The sequence below is a fragment of the Notolabrus celidotus genome, unplaced genomic scaffold (genome assembly GCF_009762535.1).
Source record: "Notolabrus celidotus isolate fNotCel1 unplaced genomic scaffold, fNotCel1.pri scaffold_271_arrow_ctg1, whole genome shotgun sequence".
In the NCBI taxonomy this organism is placed as follows: domain Eukaryota; kingdom Metazoa; phylum Chordata; class Actinopteri; order Labriformes; family Labridae; genus Notolabrus; species Notolabrus celidotus.
Window position 1 is genome coordinate 1 of NW_023260113.1, and position 20,591 is coordinate 20,591.

General features: G+C 43.6%; 14 non-coding genes across 14 annotated transcripts; 8 read left to right on the forward strand and 6 right to left on the reverse strand.

Annotated features, from left to right (window-relative positions):
* Nucleotides 1–9,341: 9,341 nt before the first annotated feature.
* trnar-ucu lies at nucleotides 9,342–9,434 on the reverse strand. The gene is made up of 2 exons: nucleotides 9,398–9,434; nucleotides 9,342–9,377 (listed from the first exon to the last, which is right to left on the reverse strand). It is a non-coding gene; the product is annotated as a tRNA-Arg (tRNA).
* Nucleotides 9,435–9,623: 189 nt separating this feature from the next.
* On the reverse strand, nucleotides 9,624–9,714 carry trnar-ucu. Its single transcript is given in 2 exon segments — nucleotides 9,624–9,659; nucleotides 9,678–9,714. It is a non-coding gene; the product is annotated as a tRNA-Arg (tRNA).
* A 178-nt stretch (nucleotides 9,715–9,892) lies between these two features.
* Nucleotides 9,893–9,984, forward strand: trnar-ucu. Its single transcript is given in 2 exon segments — nucleotides 9,893–9,929; nucleotides 9,949–9,984. It is a non-coding gene; the product is annotated as a tRNA-Arg (tRNA).
* Nucleotides 9,985–10,292: 308 nt separating this feature from the next.
* Nucleotides 10,293–10,385, forward strand: trnar-ucu. Its single transcript has 2 exons — nucleotides 10,293–10,329; nucleotides 10,350–10,385. It is a non-coding gene; the product is annotated as a tRNA-Arg (tRNA).
* Nucleotides 10,386–10,567: 182 nt separating this feature from the next.
* On the forward strand, nucleotides 10,568–10,659 carry trnar-ucu. Its single transcript is given in 2 exon segments — nucleotides 10,568–10,604; nucleotides 10,624–10,659. It is a non-coding gene; the product is annotated as a tRNA-Arg (tRNA).
* Nucleotides 10,660–11,060: 401 nt separating this feature from the next.
* trnar-ucu lies at nucleotides 11,061–11,153 on the forward strand. The gene is made up of 2 exons: nucleotides 11,061–11,097; nucleotides 11,118–11,153. It is a non-coding gene; the product is annotated as a tRNA-Arg (tRNA).
* Nucleotides 11,154–11,335: 182 nt separating this feature from the next.
* On the forward strand, nucleotides 11,336–11,427 carry trnar-ucu. The gene is given in 2 exon segments: nucleotides 11,336–11,372; nucleotides 11,392–11,427. It is a non-coding gene; the product is annotated as a tRNA-Arg (tRNA).
* Nucleotides 11,428–11,766: 339 nt separating this feature from the next.
* Nucleotides 11,767–11,858, forward strand: trnar-ucu. Its single transcript is given in 2 exon segments — nucleotides 11,767–11,803; nucleotides 11,823–11,858. It is a non-coding gene; the product is annotated as a tRNA-Arg (tRNA).
* A 3,397-nt stretch (nucleotides 11,859–15,255) lies between these two features.
* trnar-ucu lies at nucleotides 15,256–15,348 on the reverse strand. The gene is made up of 2 exons: nucleotides 15,312–15,348; nucleotides 15,256–15,291 (listed from the first exon to the last, which is right to left on the reverse strand). It is a non-coding gene; the product is annotated as a tRNA-Arg (tRNA).
* Nucleotides 15,349–15,741: 393 nt separating this feature from the next.
* trnar-ucu lies at nucleotides 15,742–15,834 on the reverse strand. The gene is made up of 2 exons: nucleotides 15,798–15,834; nucleotides 15,742–15,777 (listed from the first exon to the last, which is right to left on the reverse strand). It is a non-coding gene; the product is annotated as a tRNA-Arg (tRNA).
* A 231-nt stretch (nucleotides 15,835–16,065) lies between these two features.
* On the reverse strand, nucleotides 16,066–16,157 carry trnar-ucu. The gene is given in 2 exon segments: nucleotides 16,066–16,101; nucleotides 16,121–16,157. It is a non-coding gene; the product is annotated as a tRNA-Arg (tRNA).
* A 203-nt stretch (nucleotides 16,158–16,360) lies between these two features.
* trnar-ucu lies at nucleotides 16,361–16,452 on the forward strand. Its single transcript is given in 2 exon segments — nucleotides 16,361–16,397; nucleotides 16,417–16,452. It is a non-coding gene; the product is annotated as a tRNA-Arg (tRNA).
* A 280-nt stretch (nucleotides 16,453–16,732) lies between these two features.
* trnar-ucu lies at nucleotides 16,733–16,824 on the reverse strand. Its single transcript is given in 2 exon segments — nucleotides 16,733–16,768; nucleotides 16,788–16,824. It is a non-coding gene; the product is annotated as a tRNA-Arg (tRNA).
* Nucleotides 16,825–18,450: 1,626 nt separating this feature from the next.
* trnar-ucu lies at nucleotides 18,451–18,542 on the forward strand. Its single transcript is given in 2 exon segments — nucleotides 18,451–18,487; nucleotides 18,507–18,542. It is a non-coding gene; the product is annotated as a tRNA-Arg (tRNA).
* Nucleotides 18,543–20,591: the final 2,049 nt, after the last annotated feature.

Sequence of the window (20,591 nt, forward strand, 5' to 3'; positions counted from 1 at the left end):
TGGTGCTTTGCAAACATTAAAATAGCTACTGCTGCAATTAATGCTGAACCGGGAGAGGGGAGGTTCATTTTGCATTTCAGTCATGCATGTTGAATTATGTTTATATCTATGAGTGCTTATTGTCAGATGCTTTAATGCTGCTGCTGCTGCTGCGTGTCTCGGTCAGGACACTCCTGAAGAAGGGATTTTGAATCCAAACAAACTTTTTGTTTCAGGTTGAATAGAATTTTAAAATATCTCCTGACGACAAACATTCATATAAAACTTGCTGCTCAACATTTTAATACACCTCAGAGGACCGGACGCTGATGGATTGATGCTTTCTGTCTGCACAGAGAAAAGAGTTAAAGAGGAAGACAGTGGAAGGAGGAGGAGAGACGTTGAAAGACAGCAGAGCGAGCTGATAAGAAAGTGTAAGAAGAGATAATGACTTTTTATTGGTGTTGCATTAGTGTTTCATTATGACTCAGATTACCTCCCTGACATCCCGCGGCGGCCCTGCCCACCCCCCTCCATGGCAGCGGTCCACCCTCTCTCAGTTTCCTAACATCTGCAGGCTAATGTCCCCTCTGACGGCCATAACAACACATAATGTTATTACACCATGAAATCACCTGCTCCCTCCCTCCAGCTTCACGGCTGCTGCTACCTGCAGCCTCGTGCACGGAGGACTCACTCTGCACGGACTCACTCTGCATTGAAGACTCACTCTGCATGGAGGACACACTCTGCATGGAGGACACACTCTGCACGGAGGACACACTCTGCATGGAGGACTCACTCTGCACGGAGGACACACTCTGCATGGAGGACTCACTCTGCATGGAGGACTCACTCTGCACGGAGGACACACTCTGCATGGAGGACTCACTCTCCACGGAGGACTCACTCTGCAGCCTTGTGCACGGAGGACTCACTCTGCACGGAGGACACACTGCACGGAGGACTCACTCTGCACGGAGGACTCACTCTGCAGCCTTGTGCACGGAGGACTCACTCTGCACGGAGGACTCACTCTGCATGGAGGACACACTGCACGGAGGACTCACTCTGCATGGAGGACTCACTCTGCACGGAGGACACACTCTGCATGTAGGACTCACTGCATGGAGGACTCACTCTGCACGGAGGACTCACTCTGCAGCCTCGTGCACGGAGGACACACTCTGCACGGAGGAATCACTTTGCAGCTCTGCACGGAGGACTCACTCTGCACGGACTCACTCTGCATGGAGGACACACTCTGCACGGAGGACTCACTCTGCACGGACTCACTCTGCATGGAGGACTCACTCTGCACGAATGACTCAATCTGCACGGATGACTCACTCCGCACGGAGGACTCACTCTGCAGCCTCGTGCACGGAGGACACACTCTGCACGGAGGACACACTCTGCACGGAGGACTCACTCTGCACGGAGGACTCACTCTGCACGGAGGAATCACTTTGCAGCTCTGCACGGAGGACTCACTCTGCACGGACTCACTCTGCATGGAGGACACACTCTGCACGGAGGACTCACTCTGCACGGACTCACTCTGCATGGAGGACTCACTCTGCACGAATGACTCAATCTGCACGGATGACTCACTCCGCACGGAGGACTCACTCTGCAGCCTCGTGCACGGAGGACACACTCTGCACGGAGGACACACTCTGCACGGAGGACTCACTCTGCACAGAGGACTCACTCTGCACAGAGGACTCACTCTGCACGGAGGACTCACTCTGCACTGAGGACTCACTCTGCACGGAGGACACACTCTGCACTGAGGACTCACTCTGCACGGAGGACTCACTTTGCAGCTCTGCACGGAGGACTCACTCTGCACGGAGGACTCACTCTGCACGGAGGACTGGATGCTTTACCTAAATCACGTGACGAAGTAATTGCAACATAAATTAATAACAGGTTTGAGTATTTTGATATGGAGTCTGTTTTGACTCACTGTAACTTTCGTGCACGCTGCGTTCACTGTCAGTGAACGTATGAACCGTCACTGTCTGACTGTCGTATGAATTTTTAAAGCAGAACTTTGTGAAGCTCAGAGGCTTTGAGCCGTGTTGGAAAACAGCAGTGCCCTATTTTCCTTCTTCTGTGTTGTGCTATGATGATGCAACTATCAAAACACGGCTCAACTCGCAGATATACAGGACGGTAAGACGTCAGGAAACTGGAGAAAGCTCTCCTCTCTGCAGGATCATCAGCGGGGGTCTTAACGCACTAAAGTCAAGACAGATCGCTCCTATTGATCCGCCATTTCAGATCTGTAACTTCATCTGAAACCTCTGCACCACTACAGCATCAGTGCACGTCAGAGGAAGCATGTATCAGTTGGAAACGGCGACAGGTTTAATTGTTTCTTCAGTTCAGGTGTGGCGGTGGCGGAGGATCAGTCTGCTGGCAGGCGACCAAGCCGCTCAGAGGGCTCAGAGACGGTTTCACCACAGAGCCACATTCCTGCTCAACAACCACCACCGCTGAGACCAAACACAGAGCTGTGAGACTGTTTGTTTTGATGGTGAGGAGGGGAAAGATAATAAGCTGGGAGGGCCTGTGACATACCGTAACTTCACGCCTGAGAGAGAAACAACAACTGCAGGGAGCACCGTCATTACTGGACACCACACAGAGCTTCAAACGTCTAAAACCAGAGGATTTTTAAGTCCTCCTAAAGACTTCTTTATCTCTGAGCTCAAGATGTTTACAGTCTCAGAGATGATGTTAGCTTCACCTTCATGCACACTTTCTTTATAGAGATGAATAAACAGCTCAACTGATGTCAGGTGATCACTTAAAAGATTCTTGGACATCATTAAGGTCACTGCTTTTAAAGCAGTGGGGTGCTTTTAAATTTAATAAAATGCCTCCCTTGCCTCCTTCACTCCTGTCACTTCCTCAGGCCTTAGCACCTCATGACGAGGAACTGAAGGAGCAACGGGTGGAGGAAACGCTAGGATGGAGCATATCCTGTGTAATAAATGGACGTTGTCTCCGTGACGTCACCTGGCTATTTCTGAAGCTGATCGGCGGCGGCAGCCATATTGGAAATGCAGAACTCAAGCTAACTTCTGTGGAGCTAGTGTGAGGTAAAGAGGCGGGCCTTTAGCCTCCTCGCTAACAGCTACAGTGTTCCTGCCTGTCAATCAAGTCAGACACGCCCTTATTTGGGCAAAACTCATAACTTTAATATCTTCAAAAATGACGAGTACAGTGTGTGTGATAGAGAAATGAGCTCTTCAGACCTAAACTGTTTTTTGAACCAGGCTGTAAACATGTTTATTTAAAGATCGGCTCTTTGAATGGGTGTGTATGTGGTTTCCTGTCTTTCTGCAGCCAGCCTCTAGTGGGCGCTTGAGGAACTGCAGTTTTTAGCACTTTTAAATTCCATGCACGACCAACAGAAATCAAATAAAGCACCTAAACAACATGAAGTGACAGTTTCCTGATCTACAGTATCTTAACTAACCCCACGTTCTGGTCTCTGACCTTGTTCAGGTCTAAATATGATCAAACTGTGACTCTGTTGTTACCTTTAGGAAATGAAAAATCACTGCTTCATGTAAAGGTTGAAGTTTGGCCTCCTTTGACTCTGTTTCACACGCGACACGTGCAGCGATCTGTCTGGGTGTGAGAGAGAGCGCTTCCTGCCAGAGGGCGAGTTATCGGTGCCAGCAGAGTAATGGTTGTGATGACTGACAGGAAAATGCTTTTGTGTTGCAAACATGAAAAATACTCCCGGCTCAGATCCTGAAGATTCATATTCATGCAGAGAGGAGAAGTTTCTCTTTGGATCAGATTTAATGACTTCTTCAGTGTCAAAGACTGAGAGATGTGTCCTGTCTTCCCCTCTCTCTCCTCTCTCTGCCTGTCTCTCACTTTATCTCTTCCTGTCCCATTAAAGTTACTAACCATAGACCTACCTGGAGTCCCTGAGCTCCCTTGTCTCGTAGGTTCCTCTGGATCTCTGCTGTAGATTCCTTTTTTGTGGTCTGTTATTCATCCTTTCTTTCTTTCTTTCTTTGTTTCTTTCTTTGTTTCTTTCTTTGTTTCTTTCTTTGTTTCTTTCTTTCTTTCTTTCTTTGTTCTTTCTTCTCTTCTTTCTTTCTTATTATTCTTATTTTGTTTCTTTCTTCTATTCTTTCTTTCTTTGTTTCTTTCTTTCTTTCTTTCTTTCTTTGTTTCTTTCATTCCTTCTTTCTTTCTTTCTTTCTTTCTTTCATTCTTTCTTTCTTTCTTTCTTTCTTTCTTTCTTTCATTCCTTCTTTCTTTCTTTGTTTGTTTCTTTCATCCTTTCTTTCTTTCATTCTTTCTTTCTTTCTTTCTTTCTTTCTTTCATTCTTTCTTTCTTTCTTTCTTTCTTTCTTTCTTTCTTTCTGTCTTTCTTTCATTCGTTCTTTCCTTCTTTTTTTCCTTCCATTTTCTTTCTTTCTTTCTTTCTTTCTTTCTTTCTGTATTTCTTTCTTTGTTTCTTTCATTCTTTCTTTCTTTCATTCCTTCTTTCTTTCTTTGTTTGTTTCTTTCCTTCTTTCTTTCTTTCTTTCTTTCTTCTTTCTTTCTTTCTTTCTTTCATTCCTTCTTTCTTTCTTTGTTTGTTTCTTTCATCCTTTCTTTCATTCTTTCTTTCATTCTTTCTTTCTTTCTTTCTTTCATTCCTTCTTTCTTTCTTTCTTTCATTCCTTCTTTCTTTCTTCTTTCTTTCATTCTTTCTTTCATTCCTTCATTCTTTCTTTCTTTCTTTCTTTCATTCTTTCTTTCTTTCTTTCATTCCTTCATTCTTTCTTTCTTTCTTTCATTCCTTCTTTCTTTCTTTCTTTCATTCTTTCTTTCTTTCTTTCATTCTTTCTTTCTTTCTTTCATTCTTTCTTTCTTTCATTCCTTCATTCTTTCTTTCTTTCATTCTTTCTTTCTTTCTTTCATTCCTTCATTCTTTCTTTCTTTCTTTCATTCCTTCTTTCTTTCTTTCTTTCATTCTTTCTTTCTTTCTTTCATTCTTTCTTTCTTTCATTCCTTCATTCTTTCTTTCTTTCATTCTTTCTTTCTTTCTTTCATTCCTTCATTCTTTCTTTCTTTCTTTCATTCCTTCTTTCTTTCTTTCTTCATTCTTTCTTTCTTTCTTTCATTCTTTCTTTCTTTCATTCTTTATTTCTTTCATTCTTACTTTCTGTCCTTTCTTTTCTTTCTTGCTTTCATTACTTCTTTCTCTTTTTTCTTCCTTCTTATTTCTTTCATTCATTTTTCCTTTCATTCCTCTCTTCTTTCTCTCTCTTTCTTTCCTTCCTTCGTTCCTTCTTTATTTCATTCCTCTCCTTCCTTCCTTCCTTCCTTCCTGCCTTTCATTCCTTCCTCTTTTCTTTCTTTATTTCATTCCTTATTTCTTTTTCTTCTTTATTACATTACTTCTTTCTTCCTTCATTTCTTTCTTTTATTCATTCCTTCTTTTTCTTTCTCTCTCTCTTTGTTCTTTCCATGTTTCTTCATCCTTTATGTCTCCTTTTCTCACTCTGTCCTTTCCTTCTATCCTTTCCTTCCCCATTTATTCTCCTCTTTTTCTTTCTTCTGGTCTCCCTCTCTTCTCTCTTTTCTTAGACCTTTCTGGAGTCCCTGAGCTCCCTTGTCTCGTAGGTTCCTCTGGATCTCTGCTGCTGTGGACGTGGTCCAGACTCCAGCTGCTACAACTACTACTATCCGTCTCCCCACTATCATCTCTCTCTCTCTCTTCATCTCCCTCTATCCCTCTCTCCAACACGGTCTCAGCAGATGTGTGTCTAACATGAGTCTGGTCCTGCTGGAGGTTTCTGCCTGTTAAAGGAAGTTTGTCCTTGCCACTGTAACTTGCTAAATGCTGCAAAGTGCTCTGCTCATGGTGGATTAAGATGAGATCAGACCGAGTCCTGTCTGGAAAATGGGACTGGATCTGTAAAGACAGAAAACCTGGATCTCCTTCAGTCATGCAAATCAGGAAGGCCAGACCCAGCCGGCCTGAATGAATGAAGCTAAAGCCGCTCTGTCCATCAATACACCGATAAATCAATCCCTTATTCACTGTCTCCTTCAGCTCTGAGATTTACAGCATCCATTAAATAAATAAATAACAGGATTTAAATCGACTGAGGTCTGGTACCTGTGACTGTAACCATGGCAACAGAGGGACACAGGCTGTGAAAACACCTGTCCTGAGGGCACACAGGACACTGGATACACTCCTGACAGCAGCAGCCCTGAGTCAATGAATGTGTCTCTCTTACACACACACACATAAGCACAAACACACACACACACACACACACACAGAAACCGGTTCCTGAACTGCACACAGTCTACATTGCTGCCTTCACGGTCTCACATGAGGCTACACGTCTCCTGAAAACAGCGCGTGCTTCAAGGAGAGGTGGATTCAGATCGGGAGACATGAGAGGATGATTCTCATGCTCAAATAAAAACAATCTGCCAACACAGCCTCACAAACCCGGAAACCCTGAAGCCGCACCTGAGCAGGTGAACACGGCGCGTGGAGAAGTGAAAGACCCGGTGACGTGATCTGAAGTTTGACTCACCTGCTGCAGGATGATGTCACTCCAGGAACCGTGGAACAGGTGAGACACAGAGGGAGGACACACAGACAAAGTCCTCTCCGGTCATCCAGGTGAGCTCTCCAGACAATCAGCTGATCCGTGAGTGAGAGAAGTCCCCTGCTCAGGTGAGTCCTGCTCAGGTGAGTCCTCCTCAGGTGAGTCCTCCTCTCCAGTCTGCAGGAGGACAACACACTGTCGAGCTGCACGTAACCCGAAGCTACCTGCTGCAGGTAGTCTCCAGGCCACGCCCACTGAACTCTCCTGCAGCTCTCACCTGAGTCCCGTTTAGAGCACATGTGTCCTCCTTCACCTCCTCACTCTGATTAAAGCTGATTTCATGGTGTCACATTTCACACTTCACCCTCTCTGTGCCTGCTTTATTTTATCCCTCAGTGTTTAATACTTATTTAAACACTTTGTTAGGAAAGGAAACAGTGAAGGATGCAAGGAAGGAGAGAGGACTCTGAATGGGACGCGGCCCTGCTGCTCCACTTTACAACCATAGACACATAAAACTGGAGCAGTGGATTCAAAGCTGTAAACACGGATTAATCTTTAATAGGAAACACAACAGACTGCAGCATGTATGATAACAGACGCAGATATGATCCTTCAGATGTTCAGTGAAGAAGAAATAAGAGTGAGGATTCATTAAAGTTAGAGATTTAAAGGTGTTTTCTGAAGCACCACAATAAAATGAGTTAACAGTGAATAAAAGGAGCAAGTAATTCAGGTAATCAATACAAATAAAACAATACAACTTGGTTCAACACAATAAAACACACTTGTCTTTATTTCATCAAGGCAAGGCAAGGCAAGGAAGCTTTATTTGTATAGTGCACTTTATACACGAGGGCAACTCAATGGAAACACTCACACAAGCATAAAAGAGCATAATTAAAATGACACATATAATGAAACAGAAAAGGAAAATTAGAAATGTATTCAAAATAAAATTTGCATGTAAGGCAAGTTAAAATAAGCTAAATTGGAAGGCAGTGGCAAATAAATAATAAATAATCTAGAATAAGTTCATTTCCCCTCGAAGGATTCGTCACAGTGAGACGAATAAAGATGTGAGGGAGGTTCAGTCTTGTGCTTCTTTGTATGGTTGAGATTCGCCTTCTCCTTATGCATATATTTATATTTTGATTAGGTTTTTTTTGCAGTATACATCAATCAAAAAGTGCATGTTACCCAGTTTAATATTTGTACAGACAAACAAGAACACATCGTACAATGACAACCACTAGAGTCCAATCTAATGTGTGTTAAAATAAGTTATCTTAAAGCTGCTGTGAGGAACTTTTGTTTTGTATCAATTCTGGCGCCCCCCTTGTGGACAAAGTGATACCTCTTATCTCTTGTCCTGTAAGTGCAAAAGTAGTGTTTTCAACAAAAGCCTCATCCTGTTGTGTTCAACAGTCAACTTTATCAGGCAATGTGATTATTTTCCATGAAAACAGTCAACTAAAGGCTGTTTCTGAAGCAAGATGTCCATCATCTGGTCTGAAACCTACCCCCCCAGGGTGGTTTCAGGCATTAAAAATTACAACAGAGAAGGTGTCAGTGTTGCTGCTGATGGACTTGTTTGCTATTGAAGGTCATAAAGAGGCATCAGTATCATTTTCAGTCTGTTTCTCAGCCAGTTCAAAACTCCTCACAGAGCCTTTAAAATTAAGAAAACAGGAAGGACTCATGAATTAGAAAGAAGATATGATAAATAAATAAAAATACATATATATAAAATCTATTTCTAACAAACAAAATCTTGAAATGAATTTTTACAACTTAGTCCTCAAGAGAGGGAATAGAATTTGCAAATGACAGCACAGGACCCCAGGTCTTTTTAAAATGATCTGAACAACCTCCAGAACTAAACTTGATTTTCTCTAAATAGAGGAAGGACATTAGGAATTTTCAGATGGCGGTTTATGATCCTTCCGTTTTAGAAGAAAGCGTCTGCAGGCCACAAGAAGCTAAAGCAATGATATGTCTTCCCCTGACAGAGATTCACCTTCTTAAACTCTGTGCTGACACTTCCAGCTGTCGACGTGTCGAACACACATCCTGGAAGAGTTCAATCACTGATCCAAATGTACACAAGACTGTCTTTTATTCCTCCTTCCTCAGAATGAACCCGACACTTTGATTCTTCTCTCTGCACAATATAAGAATGTATGTGTGACACCAAATTACTGGTTTTCAATGTAAACAAAAAATGTGGTTCATGGACACCTATCAGGAAATCAGACCTGAGAGTTTTATAGAATTAAAAAAGACAGCGTTATTGGTCGCCATGCTGACGGGACTCGAACCAAGTACGGAGTACAGCGGTAAAATAATTGATTTATAGCAATTTATGTTGCATGATTGAGCATCATATTCAGGTTACCTGCACCCCTTCATAGATCTATTTATCAACACCCTTGTAAAGCTATAAAGCTGGACTCTGGTGGGACTTGAACCCACAACCTTTGAATATCTTCTCTTTGAGTTATCGCGCTGTCCATTGCGCCACAGAGCCTTTCTCATCAGTGTGCTTGAGGTGATCTGAGAAATGAGTCCATTTCAAAAATTACAGAAAGATTTTGTTATAATAAATGATTACTCTAGTGGGACTCAAACCTACAGCCTTGTGAAAACAACTCATCCCTTATCTCATCGTTTGTTGGGTATGAAGGATATAAACTAGGAGTTTTATCTCTAACAAGTACAGATACAAGTTGTTCTGGAGAACCACGTAATTAGGTGTATAATACTTGACTCTGGTGGGACTCGAACCCACAACCTTTGAATCTCTTCTCTAATGAGTAGCCTAGAAGTCCAATGCGCTGTCCATTGCGCCACAGAGCCTTGCAGAAGTGATTAGTAAGTATAAATGTTGACCCTAGTGGGACTCAAACCCTCAACCTTGTGAAAGCAACCCATCCAGTGTCTACTTGTTGGGTATGGAGGATGTAAATTGGTAGTTTTATCTCTAACAACAACAGATAAAAGTTAGACATGTGAATCACATGTTTTAGGTGTCCAGTCCATAGTACTCGACTCTGGTGGGACTCGAACCCACAACCTTTGAATCCCTCCTCTATGATTTACTAGAAGTCCAATGCGCTGTCCATTGCGCCACAGAGCCCCACGTCCATGTCTATCTATTTTTCAATGGACATCTTGTTCAGAACTGTAGAAGTGATTTTTTTTGGTTGTGGGTTCAAGTCCCACTACAGTAGACTTTTATTTGTGTTCGGGGTTTTTGAATTTAATGGGATGCATCATATTTCGGTGAGTCAACTTTCCAATAAGTCAGGAAGAGAGGCTCTGTGGCGCAATGGACAGCGCATTGGACTTCTAGCTAAGTACTGATGAAGTGATTCAAAGGTTGTGGGTTCGAGTCCCACCAGAGTCGAGCTTTAAACTTTCCAAAGCTCTCCTGGACTTGTGCTCACGGTACATGCTATCCTTGTGCATCTGTGGCAGGATCTGGAACAATTGGATTTCAAGTTCCAGAGAGAATTATTGAAATGTTGTACGTTCGAATCTCATTTTCAAACTTTTATTTAAACAGAGGAGAAATAATTCCAAGAATTTGGGATCAGGTTCCATCAGATTCTCTTCATGTTTTCTCAGGAAGTCCAACAAACGAGTGGGTTCAAGTCCCACCAGATGATTTAAACACCACTCGGATTATTCATCAAAGTGTTGATGAAACTGTGGGGCTCTGTGGCGCAATGGACAGCGCATTGGACTTCTAGTAGAGTACATGGAGAAGAGATTCAAAGGTTGTGGGTTCGAGTCCCACCAGAGTCGAGATTTAGGTCTGTACTGTCACATCTCAACTTGCTGATCTTCCACTGACCCAATAGTTTGATTCCATCTACATTACCTTCAAATTTGTTGTAGTCCACTCTAATGGGACTCGAACCTACAACCTTTGAATCACTTCCTCCAGGATTAACAAGAAATTGAAAAGTAGTACTCGAAACATATGTGGCTCTGTGGCGCAATGGACAGCGCATTGGACTTCTAGCACAGCTCAGGGGGAGCGATTCAAAGGTTGTGGGTTCGAGTCCCACCAGAGTCGAGCTTTATATGTTGACTGCAGGAATTAGAATGCACTTAAAAACTGACACCGTGAAGTGACAGAAAATAATGATTGATTGCATGATGTTTGAACTTGTCGATAAAATTGTTGAAACTTTGTCACTTAATATTTCTTCAGAATCAATTTTCAAAGGTCCAACTCCCTCGTCTAGATTATCATAACTATCTCTCAGAGTTGGTAGAAATAATCAGAATTAGATAAATAATCAAGTAGGTTCACTTTTATCTACATAAGTCTTTAAGTGTAAAATAATCTACTCTAATGGGACTCGAACCTACAACCTTTGAATCACTTCTTCCAGGATTGACATTAAAATCCAACATGCAAGACAACATTAACCCAAGTGATACAGAACAACATGTCGTCTGCATAAAAAATGTGGCTCTGTGGCGCAATGGACAGCGCATTGGACTTCTAGGAGAGTACATTGAGAAGTTATTCAAAGGTTGTGGGTTCGAGTCCCACCAGAGTCGAGCTTTATGTGTGTCGTGTCACATGTCAACCTGCTGACCTTTAACTGACCCAATAGTTTGATTTCACCTACATTACATTCAAATTTATAATAGTCCACTCATATGGGACTCGAACCTACAACCTTTGAATCACTTCCTCCAGGATTAACATGAAATTGAAAAGTAGTACTCGAAAGATATGTGGCTCTGTGGCGCAATGGACAGCGCATTGGACTTCTAGCACAGCTCAGGAGAAGTGATTCAAAGGTTGTGGGTTCGAGTCCCACCAGAGTCGAGCTTTATATGTTGACTGCAGGAATTAGACAGGACATTTAAACTGACTCCGTGAAGTGACACAGAAAATAATGATCGATTACATGATGTTTGAACTAGTTGTTAAAACGTTTGTGAGTTAATATTTCATCAGAATCAATTTTCAAAGGTCCAACTCCCTCGTCTAGATTATCATAACTATCTCTCAGAGTTGGGAGAAATAATCAGAATTAAATAAATAATCAAGTTGGTTGATTTTCATCTACATTAGCCTTTTGGGACTCGAACCCACAACCTTTGAATCACTTCCTCCATGAGTAACAAGCAGTCCAATGTTTAAAGTGATAGTCACAAAGTATGTGGCTCTGTGGCACAATGGACAGCGCATTGGACTTCTAGCACAGCTCAGGGGGAGGCATTCAAAGGTTGTGGGTTCGAGTCCCACCAGAGTCGAGCTTTATATGTCCTGACCCATATATCAAGAGCAGCATTATGACGGAATCAACGTAGAGACTCTAATCTACATGAACACAAAACAATCCTCTTTAATGCTCCATGCTCCTCACACACACATTCACACATTATGCAAATCCAGCAGCGAAAACGACAGACACAACAAATCAATGCCTCTTTGTTTCACTGTGACTGTGTGTGCCTCCACGTGTGTGCCTCATTTGCATATATGTAAATGAGCTCACACACGCTCCGCTGTAGATTGCTGCAGAGACTTTATCTCTATGCAATTATGTAAATGAGGCCGGTGGTGTAGGACAGTTACGTAAACGCCGTATTTCAAAAAGAGGGTTTAGCAGGAAATTACATAAGGCGCTGGTTTTCTGAGGCTATTTACAGACGCGCTGCCGACACAATGTGCAGTATTTATGGTGGTGAGTAAAGAGGGAGTTTAACAGCAGACGAGGAGGTGGTGGATTTAGGTTGATGGGTGCTTGGTTCATCGCTCCCATCAGTCGTCTGTGTTCAAACTAGAGACACCGGATGTCTCCCGAATGTGTGGATTCGGACTCTTCGCTTGGTTTCAGCCGCTCCTCCTCTGCCTCTAATTTTTCAAACTGACAGCAGAGATCCAGGATGCGACACCCCGCTGCTCTGCTTTCTGATTTTTGGCTCGTATCACTTGTTTACATCAACATCTTGCCAAGTGTCACTTTGAGTCGCCACTGAGCCGAGCGGATGACGCTGCCGTGGCCCGTCTGTCTGCTTTCACACTCTGTCTGGCTCGCTGTCAGCGAGTACTCGTCAGAGTCATTCCGGAGTCCCAAAGGGGATCCGGTTCATTTGGCTCCCATCATTATGTTTGTGTTTCATCGCTTTAACATTTAATACAAGAATAACAGAGAGAGTGTTTTTAATATCTTTTAAATGTTCCTTTCTTTTACAGAGTCATTAAAATCTGACTTTGAGGTGTTATAGGGATTATATTCCTTAGATGAGAAAACTTTAGTAAGTTGTGTTTTTTAATCATGAGAATATCACTTATTGGACTTTTCATTGAAACAACAGAAGTGTCCACACTGAATATCTTCTGTAGGCCGTAGGAGACTGGAGCTACTTCAAGCAGACTTTGCACAAAGTTACAACCAAATTCCACCAAATCTGATTTGTTAAAGGGGGGCTGCTATTTTTAAACCTGCGCCTTATTTTGGAGTGTAAGTGGTTAAAGATGCACAGAGTTTTACCATTTCTTGTAATCAATCAATCAATCAATCTTTATTTGTATAGCGCCAAATCACAACAAACGTTATCTCAAGACGCTTTTACAAACATAGGAGGTCTAGACCACTCTATGTCAAATTATGAACAGAGACCCAACACCAAGACAGGGTAAGACTCAGTCTGACCCCACCTTAATCCATCATGAGCATTGCACATCGCAGTATTTAGCTAGTTACAGTGGTGAGGAAAAACTTCCTTTTAACAGGCAGAAACCTCCTGCAGGACCAGACTCATGTTAGACAGCCATCATGCCTCGACTGAGTTGGGTCTGGAAAGACAGATAGAGGGGAGTAAGAGAGAGAGGTGATAGTGATGAGACGAGTCGTAGAAGCTGTTGCCGCTGGAGTCCAGCACGTCCGTATCAGCTGGAGTCCAGATCGTCCGCAGCAGGAGGACGTCTACGGCAGCTCAGAGGAACCTACGAGACAAGGGAGCTCAGGGACTCCAGAAAGGTCTATGGTTAGTAACTTTAATGGGACAGGCAGAGTTAAAGTAAGTGATGAAGGGGTTGGGGGGAAGAAGGTGAGCTAGGATCCCAGTGTCAGTGTGCCAGTTCCCCCGGCAGTCTAGGCCTATAGCAGCATGACAAAAGCTGGTCCAAGCCTGATCCAGCTCTAACTATGAGCTTTATCAAAAAGGAAAGTTTTAAGTCTACTCTTAAAAGTAGAGAGGGTGTCTGCCTACCGGACCCTGACTGGTAGATGATTCCAAAGGAGAGGGGCCTGATAACTGAAGGTTCTACCTCCCATACTACTTTTAGAGATTTTAGGTACAACTAGCAAGCCTGCATGTTGGGGGCGTAGAGTTCTAGAGGGGTAATAGGGCACTATGAGCTCTTTAAGATACGAGGGTGCCTGATTTTTAAGGGCTTTGTAGGTTAAAAGAAGGATTTTAAATTCTATTCTACATTTTATTGGGAGCCAGTGTAGAGAAGCTAACACTAAGGATGTCACAGCTGCAGGTTAACCCCAAAGTACATCCTCTGGAAGTCTCACAGCTGCAGAGAAAGGATCCTGCAGAGACAGAACTTCCCATCATGGACGTAAACCAACAGACTTCATGCACGCTTGTGCAGTCGCCATAGTTTGGAGAGACAGGAAGCTGGCATAGAAGTCACACTGCTGACTGGTGTGTGGAGGGAGTACTGCAGAGTGATGTGGACACTCCAACGCTGAAGGATGTAGCGCTCATAACGGCCGAATTCCACCAGATCTGTGTCCGGTCTGTCTTTGATCCGTCACAGCACCGGATCTGATAGGTTCCTATTCTAGTCTGTAACTATCAGATGAATAAAAAGCTCATAATTAACCTATGGGACCATCTCTTCTTAAACCTAAGTGTTGAAATCTTTATCAATGGCTGCTTAAATGAAGATGCTTCCTCGCTTGTCACACTGGAGGAGTCTGTAAAGGTTTATGGTTCTTGTGAAAGGATTGTCTGCCTCAGTTTGCAAACAGCTCCTCTCAGTCGTAAAAGGACTCAGGTCTTCTCGTGTCGTGCAGATAATAAGCTTTCCCCAGCTTCCACTGGGTTTCCTTTACTACGCCACAAAGCAGCAGACCTCTTAACATGTTGCGTGTGATGTTTCCAACGGCTGATTGACCTCGCCGGCGCCTAAGTAGCTAAAGAGCTAAGTGGGCACACTCCTCATGTGATGCTCTCGTTGCCCTCTCAGCGGCTTAATGCAGTGGATTGGGTTTAAGCAGTTATGGAGCTAAATGGAAGCGGCTCTGCGATGATGAGGAGTGGGTGCTCTGGAGTCATTGTGGAGGATAAGCTGAAGGAGGTCTGGTGACAGATGCATCTCTTGGCTCCGTTGAGGACGTTCTGCATGGTTCACTGAGCTAAGACCACTGGAGCTCCGGGGGGAGCGTCTATGATAGCATTAGCATCAGGTCTGCTCTTCAGGCAGAAGTAATACTATTGGCTGAGTTGAATCTCAGGGGGTGGAGCTACAGAGCAACATGTTTTTAAATGCATCATTTCTTCTGTCTAGATTTGGTTTAAATAAGAACCTCACTGCTCTTAAACCAGCATCCCTTTGTTGGCTCTAAGACCAGTTCTTAGATCCACATTGGTGATGTCTTGCAGGTTTGGTACCTCTAGTACTAAAGCTCGACTCTGGTGGGACTCGAACCCACAACCTTTGAATCACTTCTCTGTGTCATCAACTAGAAGTCCAATGCGCTGTCCATTGCGCCACAGAGCCACATAGATTACAATAATGTGCATCAGTTTACACATTGGATTTCTTGTTACTCATGGAGGAAGTGATTCAAAGGTTGTTGGTTCGAGTCCCATAAGAGTCGATTATTATAATTGTAGATGAAAGCAACCAGCTTGAAGAAAATCAAAGTTTCCTCACCTCCTGAGTGTTCCTCTGTTAACTGCCTTCAGAAAATATTCCTCTACACTCTTTGTTGTTCTTCCAAACTGAATATAAACACATAAATGTGGTTTATTAATATTAATTTAATGCAGTGACAAAGTTTAAGTTGCATATCGTACATTTAGAAATGAGCCGGTCAAGCTTCTCTGACATCAAACTATAGGGTGAGTTGAAGGTCAGCAGGTTGAGATGGGATACTACACACCTAAAGCTCGACTCTGGTGGGACTCGAACCCACAACCTTTGAATCACTTCACCATTTAGCCTACTAGAAGTCCAATGCGCTGTCCATTGCGCCACAGAGCCACATGCTGTCATCATTTGCCTCATTATTTAAAAACCAATAATCACGTTTAGAATTATGTTTCTTGATTTAATTCAAACTCAATTAATTTTCCTTTAACCAACAATCACAGATAATAAGAATCCATGCTAGTGTCTTTAACTAGCAATGAACTCTTAAAGCGATTCTGTCCACACCAGAACAACTATTGGCACCAGAATGTATGGATGGCAACCATTCCAACCTATAAAGCTCGACTCTGGTGGGACTCGAACCCACAACCTTTGAATCACTTCTCTAGAGTTAAGCTAGAAGTCCAATGCGCTGTCCATTGCGCCACAGAGCCTCTCTTTTTCACCAATCGACAAGTTGTTCTACCAAAACATGATGCTTTCCAATGAAGTCAAACACCCCGACCAAAAATTAAGGTCTCCTGTAGTGGGACTCGAACCCACAACCTTCAAATCACGATTGCCTTGCTCAACAGGAAGTCAGTTGAAAAAAATGGGTCGATTTTTTATGGTAAAACCTCTTGAGCTCTTCACACAAGGCTCTGTGGCGCAATGGACAGCGCATTGGACTTCTAGCTAAGCACTTGAGAAGCGATTCAAAGGTTGTGGGTTCGAGTCCCACCAGAGTCAATTATTATAAATTTGAGAGTCTAATGTAGATGAAAGTGAACCAAGTTGATTGATTATTTCAAACAACACTGAGCGATAGTTATGATAATCTACAAGAGGAAGTCGAACATTTGAAAATTAATTCAAATGAAATATTAAGTAAAACATTTTAAGAAGTCTCTCTGCTGATCCACAGGTTCATACATTGAGTGTTTGAACATCATTTTCTATCTCTTCATGGTGCCAGTTTTTCCTTCAGTCCAGAAACATCTCTAATTCTTGCAGATATACTTATAAAGCTCGACTCTGGTGGGACTCGAACCCACAACCTTTGAATCACTTCTCCTGTGTTTACCTAGAAGTCCAATGCGCTGTCCATTGCGCCACAGAGCCACAGAGACACAGAGTCACAGAGCTTATAACAACAGGACATGATAAACTGGCTGACTGGCTGAAAATGACTCCTTGTAACTACTTCCACACGGAGGTAGCATGCTCCTCCAGCTCAGGGTCCTCAGTCTGGTTATTGCTCTGCTCTTATTTACTCACTTTTAAACTATAGTCTAGGAAAGATGTTTGGACCACAGGTTCCTGTGGCTGTTTTGTTCTCTTTGTTTCTTCTCCGAGATAAAAGATGGCGGCCTGATTATTAAAAATGTCACCTGTTATCAAAGAAGCAGAAACAAACAGAACACCTGACCCCCTTTCTGTCACTTCTGTCCTCTTAGTGTGTCGGATAAACATGGATAACGCTCGCACTCACTGATATTAAAAAGGTCGAGGCTGATGTAGCAGAAAAGGTCAGGAAATGCAAAAAGAAAATAACACACACACACACACACACACACACACACACACACACGCAGCTTAGCTCATGTGTGGGTGTACTTTTGACAAAACAAAGAGTGAATGGAGGAGAGTTTAATTATGCAGTGTGTGTGTGTGTGTGTGTTTGTCTGTGTGTGTGTGAGATTCATAAAGAAATGGGTGTGGCATAAAGAGGGGGGCCACCACCCTGTGATTGGTCCATTCGGGGGTACATACTGTGCTCTGATTGGGCGGTTTGCATCACAATAGGAGCTGTGGTTGGCTGACGGGACGACAATGGCCGTGTCATTGGTCAGTTTGGAGAACAAAAGGAGGTTTGGGCACCGAGGCGGAAAGGTTAGAGGGGTCAGTAAGTGTGTGTGTGTGTGTGTGTGTGTGTGTGTGTGTGTGTGTGTGTGTGTGTGTGTGTGTGTGTGTGTGTGTGTGTGTGTGTGGAGTCCATTATGTATAAAAGAGGGGAGTGTTTTCAGCCGCATGTTGAGCAAAATCCTTGAGTATGAAGCGTGTTGAAATAAAAATAGATCCCTCTTTTTCTTCTTCATTTATTTTTCCTCATCTTGTTTTTTTTTTAAAACACTTTAAATATTTCCTCCTTTTTATCACTCTTAATTCTCTGAATCTCACCCATTTGTGGTGAATTCAATTTTTTAAATTTTATTATTTCACTTTTGTGAGCGAGGTTTAACCCACAGTGTTTGAAACACTTCCCAGGTTCCACTTAGGAGTTTATCTGTCCCTCATGTTCCTTTAAAATCTGATGAAACTTCAAAATTTCTCAGATATTTTGCTGCAGAATGTCCAAACATCATGTGTGTGGCTCTGTGTCTCTGTGTCTCTGTGGCTCTGTGTCTCTGTGTCTCTTTGTCTCTGTGGCTCTGTGGCGCTGTGTCTCTGTGGCTCTGTGGCTCTGTGTCTCTGTGTCTCTTTGTCTCTGTGGCTCTGTGGCGCTGTGTCTCTGTGGCTCTGTGTCTCTGTGTCTCTGTGTCTCTGTGGCTCTGTGGCTCTGTGTCTCTGTGTCTCTGTGGCTCTGTGTCTCTGTGGCTCTGTGTCTCTGTGGCTCTGTGTCTCTGTGGCTCTGTGGCTCTGTGGCTCTGTGTCTCTGTGGCTCTGTGTCTCTGTGGCTCTGTGTCTCTGTGTCTCTGTGTCTCTGTGGCTCTGTGGCTCTGTGTCTCTGTGCCTTTGTGGCTCTGTGGCTCTGTGGCGCAATGGACAGCGCATTGGACTTCTAGCTAAACTAAGGAGAAGTGATTCAAAGGTTGTGGGTTCGAGTCCCACCAGAGTCGATCTTTATAAGTTGACTGCCATGAACCATACATGCTCGTCGTACCTAAAGTCCTTCAGTTATCAGGCCCCTCTCCTTTGGAATCATCTACCAGTCAGGGTCCGGGAGGCAGACACCCTCTCTACTTTTAAGAGTAGGCTTCAAACTTTCCTTTTTGATAAAGCTTATAGTTAGAGCTGGATCAGGCTTGGACCAGGTCTTAGTTATGCTGCTATAGGCTTAGACTGACACACTGGGATCCTGTCTTTCCCTCTCTCTCCTCTCTCTGCCTGTCTCTCACTTTAACTCTTCCTGTCCCATTAAAGTTACTAACCATAGACCGACCTGGAGTCCCTGAGCTCCCTTGTCTCGTAGGTTCCTCTGGATCTCTGCTGTAGATTCCTTTTTTGGGGTCTGTTATTCATCCTTTCTTTCTTTCTTACTTTCATTCCTTCCTTCCTTCCTTCCTTTTTCCTTTCCTTCCTACCTTCTCTCTTTTGTTCCTTCCTTCTTTCTTTCTTTCATTCCTTTTTCCTTTCTTTCCTTTTTTCTTTCATCCTTTATGTCTCCTTTTCCTCATCCCCTCCTTTCCTTCCCCATTTCTTCTCCTCTCTTTCTTTCTTCTGGTCTCCCTCTCTTCTCTCTTTTCTTAGACCTTTCTGGAGTCCCTGAGCTCCCTTGTCTCGTAGGTTCCTCTGGATCTCTGCTGCTGTGGACGTGGTCCAGACTCCAGCTGCTACAACTACTACTATCCGTCTCCCCACTATCATCTCTCTCTCTCTTCATCTCCCTCTATCCCTCTCTCCAACACGGTCTCAGCAGATGTGTGTCTAACATGAGTCTGGTCCTGCTGGAGGTTTCTGCCTGTTAAAGGAAGTTTGTCCTTGCCACTGTAACTTGCTAAATGCTGCAAAGTGCTCTGCTCATGGTGGATTAAGATCTGTTTGACTATGTGGCTCTGTGGACAGTGCATTGGACTTCTAGTTAAACACAGGAGGAGTGATTCAGAGGTTGTGGGTTCGAGTCCCATCAGAGTCGAGCTTTATTGTTAGATGTGTTTCAGCTGCAAGAATACGAACCTTACGCTCTGGGTTTGGTACGAACAGACTCTGCTGATCAGTCTACAGGCTGACACTAAAAGAGATTATAATGCATGTGCTGAGTCATCCTCGTCCTCAGCTTTTGCACGGGGCTGAAATACGTTCAATCTCAACATCCCATGAAAGCGTGTTTCATACGACGTGTTTGCACGAACAATCGTCTCTCTTTCTTCCCCCCGGATGAAGCAGAGTTCACCTTTCTTCTCAGCAGAAACCTGTAGGTGCGTTTGATTCTCCACGCAGAGCGCAGACGGGTGGATCTGTCTGCGGTCTTTGCAGGAGGAGGAAAATAAATTCTGCAGAAAAATCAAGCGCGCCTGAAGAGAGATCCCATTATTCAGAGAGAGACTTCTGCACCGCCTCGGGTGACGAACAGCACGGCAGGAGGGAGGCTGAGTGTGTGTGTGAATGAATTCTCCCGTGTGTATTTAGGCCAACTACGTGTGTGTGTGTGTGTGTGTGTTGTGTCTCCTGCAGGCTGTGCAGAGCAGTGAAGGTCGAACACTTCTCTAATGACTGTCTCGAGCGTGTGCATTTTCAAATTACACTACATTTCTGTCTGAAGCAGGTGAACGGAGAGAGAGAGAGAGGAGGAGGAGGAGGATGTTGAAGAGAGAAGAAGAAGAAGAGTGAGTCGCAGGAAGAGAGGCTGAATGAAGGAGAGGAGGATGAAAAGATGAAACAGAACGGGAGAGAAAGGAGTGTGAAGACAGAGACGTTACATAATGGTTTTAACAACCAGCCGTCTGTGTGTCTGCTCGCCGTCTGCACCGCCTCCTGGTGGTCGCAGCAGCACACTGCGGCGGTGAATATTCAGAGAGGGTCATTATTATGTAAGTAGGCTGAGAGATAACAGAGAGGCCGTCTTTACAGGAGGCAGATATTAAGAGGAGGGAGAGGACAGAGAGGCTTTTTTCTTTCTCGAGTTCAATCTAAAACCAGAGCTCACAAACGACTGATCATCACTTTCA